This window comes from Biomphalaria glabrata, chromosome 6 (assembly GCF_947242115.1).
Source record: "Biomphalaria glabrata chromosome 6, xgBioGlab47.1, whole genome shotgun sequence".
Taxonomy (NCBI): Eukaryota; Metazoa; Mollusca; class Gastropoda; family Planorbidae; genus Biomphalaria; species Biomphalaria glabrata.
The window spans coordinates 29071831-29078982 of NC_074716.1; the positions used below are offsets into that span (position 1 = coordinate 29071831).

Genomic DNA, 7152 nt, shown 5'->3' on the forward strand with positions numbered 1-7152 from the left:
GATGTGGTCCAGTCCTACCATAACATCTTGTTTTGTTCTGACTCTACAGGGCCAGGGGGGTGTCAATAGTAATTGTCAAAACATACAGAGTCGAAAACATTTCCGATGGACTAAAACAAAAATTAAAACTGATTAAATTTCTTTTCTTTTTGACAATAGTCAACTTTTTAAATATAATTTGTAAAGGGTAAAAATAGTGGGTTTTTTAAAACCTTCGTAAAACTAAGATACATTTAAGAATTTCACATTGAATATTATGATTAGTACTTTCCATTTGGTGCTTTAATAAGAGACAGCGAAGTTATGAGTGTACTTTATAGCAAGTGCAACAATTGAAAGTTTACTAAGAGACTCTGAATTACCAACATTATGAGGCTATTAACGGCGTAACTTTTATGACTTACAAGTAAAAAAAAATGTGTGTAGATGTTTTTAAAGTCAAGCTGACATACATCGTTTAGGTTCCTGTAGTTCAATATTAACTGCGGGTGTTCCTGTAGTTCAATATTAACTGCGGGTGTTTCTGTATAACATTCAAAATCCCAGTCTTCATCAAAATTCGATCCCAGGAATTTAAGTTTGAAAGCCAAGCGCTTAACCGCTCAGCCACAAAATGTGTAACCAATAGAATTAAATAAAAATGAAACTTTAATTTTTAAACTTTTGATTTAAAAAAAAAAAAAAACACATATAAAGCTGTTCCATTGGTTGACTGAACACAGTCTGAGTGTCACTTGAGGCAAGGGGGGAGGCTGGGTCGCAGTATTGCCTCCTTTGGTTCTGGTCAGATTTCTGCGATCATGGATAATCATTTTGAAGTCATGGGTGTCAATTACGCATTTCTTGAGGGATGCTCTTGAGAGTATCTTTCTATCTTTTCTGTAGACTCTACCTTAAGAACACAACTGCCCGTAGAAAAGTCGTTAAGGGAGTCGATTAATAAACATGCGGACTATAAGTCCAGCCCATCGTAGTTAGAATCAGCTATATGAAAGTAACAGGCTGTAATCGGACATTGAATGTGTGTGTATATTTAGTAAAGAGGAAGACGCTATGTATACAAGTTTATACAAAGAAACGTTCAAAATAAAAAGCTTATGTACTTTCGGGGACAATTACAGTTTTTTGTGTGTAATATGTTAATATGCGGAAATTACGTTAATAAGTATATGGTCTGCGTCAGTAAATAATAACGCCGGCGTACCTAGTTATCTATAGTAATCAATTTACTCAGTTAATTGTAACTAATAACATGAGATTTATGTTCTAATACCCTTCCCGAATATATTAGGTAAAAGGGCGGGAATCACTATGGTCATATGCATTTAAACGTTTCATTGTCTTATCTTATCTTATAAAATACAGACGTTACTTCAAAAAAGAAGATGATTAAGTCCTACGCGTGTCCGAGGTCAATCTAGTCATGCATTGGTAATGTTGTGAATAAATGCTTTATGTTTTCAATTTATTGTCTAGCCATTAAGGAATAAAGAGTTTGTGTGTCTATTCTATTCATATGGAGTCAATCTCTTACGAAATAGATCTAAAGCCTTACGAACTAAATAGATCTAAAGCCTCTTGTCATGAAGTGTAGTCTGCTTTCAATCCTTTCAGTTACTTTTGTTTGAAAACTTTTTTTTATTTTGATACCGACTATCCCGCTGATATTTCAAACAAATAAAAATAAAATTATTTTTAAAAAGTGACTTGCCTACGGTGAAGAACCCCCTCCCCCATATACGACTATACATCTCAATACTATTGGAGTTATTTCTCCATTTCAATAGCAAACAAAATAGTTAATGGCCAGTAATTAATTGTCTAATTGGTTCTTTTGATTTTGTTGTCTTTGCTAATGGATAATTGTGCAAAGAAATTGGTTGTGGAAGAAATAAAGAGTTCCAACACTTTACCCGACAGACAGACAGACAGATAGAGTGAGTTGATATAAACGTGGTAAAACAAAAACCTAAAGTGCTTTTAAAATTGTGTTTCACGCTCGCCATCATGGTGCTCGAAGAATGTTGGACGGCAACTATTTTTGGTCTACTGGAAGAGGTTTTCTTTATTTAAAAATGTATGTATCTATCCAAATACATAAACACCATTTTTAATGCTAGGTAAATTGAGAAGCCTTGTTTTACCATTTCTCGAAAATGAAGAGGCGCGAACTATTAATTTCCACAAGATTTAAGAAAGCAGAACAATGGCATAACAGCCGTGATGCTAAGGTTGTTCATTGAGGTTAAACCATCATCAATTGAAGCCTACTTAAAATTAAAAAAGTGTGTAGACTAAGAATTTGTATACAAAAATTATTACAAAATTTTATTACCATACTATGTGTATGTATTGTTGAGAAACAGTCAATAGTTTAGAAACTCGTTTCTGATTTCATTATTTGGAAAGCAATCAACGGACACAGTACTCTATTTTATCAATATCCAACAAGATATTGGTTTCTAAATGGAAATACTCGATAATCAATTATTGGTATTTAAGAAGCATTGAATGCGATGTGAGGCTTGAACCGCTAGTCTATCTATCAAAGGGCTCAAGTTCCACACCCGACTCTAGCAAAGTTGTGTTTACTGAGCGCATAAAGGCAGCACGGAATCTCCTCTCCCAGATATCCCTCCCTTCACTGGTCCACAAAAAGGTTTGGAGCATGACGCTCTGAGCATGCTAAAATAAGGAAAGTTGCGTTATAGAACAACTAATTAAAACAAGAGAAATATAAACAAAATATTTTAAAATATATATTTAAAAAAGCTTTCTAAGGGGAGAATGTAATATTTGTAGCTCTATCTATCAATACAGTAAGGTTTATTTCTCCTAAGCAATATCCAACTAAATTAATTAGTTACCACTAATAAATTAATAAAATGGTTAATCTTTTGATTGATTAAAATTGTGGTAAGAACAATGAATAATTGTGCAAAGTTTAAACTTGCTCCGAGAATGAGAGATGGGAGAAATAACGTGTATACAAACTGTCAGAAAGATGAGTTGATAAAAACTTTCTTTTTAAAATACAAAGACACACTTCAGGTCATGACTAAATTCAATGCATGGGCTCTATTAACTGAAACGTCTTGTTGTAACTCCACTGATACATACAGGACAACTCGGTTAGTTTTTTTCTTTTGTCACACTTTACTTTCGAGTTTCAAAAACAATAAGGAGGAAAGGGGGGGGGGTACAAACATTATTCCTGAGCCCAGGCCCACAACTGATATGCAAAGTTACTGCATCTGATAGGATGAAAGTTATCTAAATAATGAATATATATATATATACATATATATATATAACATTAACATTATAATACAAGTGTTAATGAAATAAAACATTAAAAAAAACAAGTAACTTACCTTTACAAATGTGTAAACACGAGAGGTTCTAGATCTAAATTAGATCTGGAGGATAGAAATGTGAGTGTATCGGTGTTAAAGGCTATAGACTCAAGAGCGAGTGGAACTGGTCATTCCATGTAGTCAATAGCTTTTTTTTTTCCCGGGGTCGTCCACGTCTGCTACAAAGCAAAGCAGATGTCATCACAATGTTGTCCTCCCATAAACCGCGTGAGGCTTAGTCGATGAGGGAGCATGAGAAGATAACTCGGCGTTAAGGACAAAACGAAACTAGAAGCTTTGAGAGAATTAGGCGGAAGAGAAAGAGGAAGAGAGAGGGAGAGAGAGAGACAGAGACAGAGAAGCAAGAAAAAAAATGCTAGTACCAATGACAAAAACGTATCGATTCTACGGTTCAATTACAAGTGCTCAGCGATTACTAGTGGTCCCAAACAAACCTGAGAGAGAGAGATGTGCAGCAGTCCTAACACTGTTGACGGGCTGGACAACACTTTCAGAACTAAATAGGGGCCTAACAGTTGGACATATGTGCCAAGACGGGCTGGACAACACTTTCACAACTAAACAGGGGCCTAACAGTTGGACATATGTGCCAAGACGGGCTGGACAACACTTTCACAACTAAACAGGGGCCTAACAGTTGCACATATGTGCCAAGACGGGCTGGACAACACTTTCACAACTAAATAGGGGTCTAACAGTTGGACATATGTGCCAAGACGGGCTGGACAACACTTTCACAACTAAACAGGGGCCTAACAGTTGCACATATGTGCCAAGACGGGCTGGACAACACTTTCACAACTAAATAGGGGCCTAACAGTTGCACATATGTGCCAAGACGGGCTGGACAACACTTTCACAACTAAATAGGGGCCTAACAGTTGGACATATGTGCCAAGACGGGCTGGACAACACTTTCACAACTAAACAGGGGCCTAACAGTTGGACATATGTGCCAAGACGGGCTGGACAACACTTTCACAACTAAACAGGGGCCTAACAGTTGCACATATGTGCCAAGACGGGCTGGACAACACTTTCACAACTAAATAGGGGCCTAACAGTTGGACATATGTGCCAAGACGGGCTGGACAACACTTTCACAACTAAACAGGGGCCTAACAGTTGCACATATGTGCCAAGACGGGCTGGACAACACTTTCACAACTAAATAGGGGCCTAACAGTTGGACATATGTGCCAAGACGGGCTGGACAACACTTTCACAACTAAACAGGGGCCTAACAGTTGCACATATGTGCCAAGACGGGCTGGACAACACTTTCACAACTAAATAGGGGCCTAACAGTTGCACATATGTGCCAAGACGGGCTGGACAACACTTTCACAACTAAATAGGGGCCTAACAGTTGGACATATGTGCCAAGACGGGCTGGACAACACTTTCACAACTAAACAGGGGCCTAACAGTTGGACATATGTGCCAAGACGGGCTGGACAACACTTTCACAACTAAACAGGGGCCTAACAGTTGCACATATGTGCCAAGACGGGCTGGACAACACTTTCACAACTAAACAGGGGCCTAACAGTTGGACATATGTGCCACGACTGGTTGGACAACACTTTCACAACTAAACAGGGGCCTAACAGTTGGACAAATTTGCCAAGATGTGGAATTGTTGGACAGCTATCTCATCATCGTGGAGTGGGTGGACAGACATTTCAACAATGCGGACAATTCCTAACATCCGTCCCGGTTATTTCTGACATCAGTTTTAATACTAAGGAAGGATGGAGAGCTAAAAGTAAGATGTGGGGGGGGAGATCAAGAAAAAGGTCCATTTAAATCTAATCGGCACAGACTATAGGCTCCCAGTTTACCAAGAAAATAGTTCCATTTAAATCTAATCGGCAGACTATAGGCTCCCAGTTTACCAAGAAAATAGCTCCATTTAAATCTAATCGGCACAGACTATAGGCTCCCAGTTTACCAAGAAAATAGTTCCATTTAAATCTAATCGGCAGACTATAGGCTCCCAGTTTACCCAGAAAATAGTTCCATTTAAATCTAATCGGCACAGACTATTGGCTCCCAGTTTACCAAGAAAATAGTTCCATTTAAATCTAATCGGCACAGACTATAGGCTCCCAGTTTACCAAGAAAAAAGTTCCATTTACAAGGTCAAAATGCAGTGCGTTCTTAGAAATGCATAGGACCTGAGACCACCCAATCGAGCGTGGGATAACCCTAATTTTAAACGCACCACTCGAGAACTTGTTGTGATAGGTTAGCGAAAGTGAAGTGTATTTGGCGTGTTTAATGTCTAGGGAATGCTTATTTTTGAAATTATCACACACCAACCCGTCAGCATATAAATCGGGAGCAGGCACGCAACGAGACAAGCAATGAAAGAGAGATACAAAGGTTAAAATATGAAGAATATTTATTTATATAAATATTTACATAAAAGAATAAAAAGGGGGAGGGTTTGCATCTATCTCTGATCGATAATATATTTAATCATCACTCTTGCGCTTAATAAGAGAGTATGTCACTTTGTCTTCTGAACTTAGCTGGTTGTCCTGCTTGGATCGCAGCTGGCTGTGTCCTGGCTTGAGGTTCGGCAGCTGGAGGTGGCGCTCTAGCGGGTAGATACAGGGTATACAGTTCTTGTGGAGTCTCAATCCAAAGTTCTGATATCTGTTGTGGGCACAGTAGGGCGGGTGGCCGGCTACCGTGGGCACAAGTGTACTGTGGGCAGAGCTGATCTGCCCTGGGCAGCGTAGTTAACAGGATAAGTCCAGTGAGTTAAGGAGGGTTTGGCGTAGCTATGACGTCTCGCACAGACTCTTGGTCTATAGGTTGACAGGTGGTCTGTCGAATAGGCAGGCAAGTAGAGCCAATAGCGCCAAGTAGTAGATTTGAGTGGATCCACGTAGGCAGTAGATGATACTCAATGACAAATAGGCAAGTGTGCAGTGCTGAATAGCACAAAGTACATAGGTGATTCTCAATAGCAAATAGGCAGTTGACTAGGCAGACAATGCCAAATAAATAGGCAGGTGATCCAAACAAATAGGCAGACACCTGAGGGAGGCTGCGGATAAATAAAGACAAGTTAGGACATGTCTCTCATGCATCTTATTGATGCCCTCGACTGAGGTGCATTCGTCAGATTGGTAAAATTTCTTGAGAGCACAATGGGGAGATGATGACAAATGGGATATGGAAAAATAGATGGCTGATAGTAGCAATAAAAAAATGTACATTAAAGGGGAAATAATAATCTCAAATAAACAACAGAAGTTGGAAGAGAAAAAAAAAGGGGGGGGGAGGGGATAAACGGGTGGTGGTCAGCGACCATGACGGCTTGTTTACATACGACCGTCGGCCGAGAACAATGGAGTGCTTGAATGAGGAGAGCGTCCGTTCAAGGGACGCAACTCTCGCCAAAGTAGAATGACTACAGGGGAGATAATTTATATCTCTTTTCTAAGCGCAGCATTAGTGCGCTTGTAAATTATCAAGGCGGTCAGCCGAGATAAAGGAAATAAAATAAGAGGTACAAATATATACATGGTTGCATCAACGATCAATTGAGCATCACAGCGTTAATAGATTAATGCCATTCATAAAATATACATTAGCCATGTTCATGTTTTCTACTTTCGACAGTGAGAAATACACAATGCACTAATTAAATATGAATGAAATAATAAAATACACATAATAATATCCAGTGAGAAATATACACAAAGTAATTAAGTGGAACTGTGATTAAGTTCGGCTTACCACCAGGTATTCCTCTAAG

At 38.8% G+C, this 7152-nt stretch overlaps 1 protein-coding gene across 2 annotated transcripts in view; it reads right to left on the reverse strand.

Annotated features, from left to right (window-relative positions):
- Positions 1-3652, reverse strand: part of LOC106050598 (beta-1,4-galactosyltransferase galt-1-like) — a 91322-nt gene extending 87670 nt beyond the window's left edge. For both annotated transcript variants that reach the window (XM_013205615.2, XM_013205613.2), the window contains exon 1: positions 3375-3652. The gene's annotated coding sequence lies outside the window, so the exon portion shown is untranslated. The remainder of the gene's footprint in view (positions 1-3374) is intronic.
- Positions 3653-7152: the final 3500 nt, after the last annotated feature.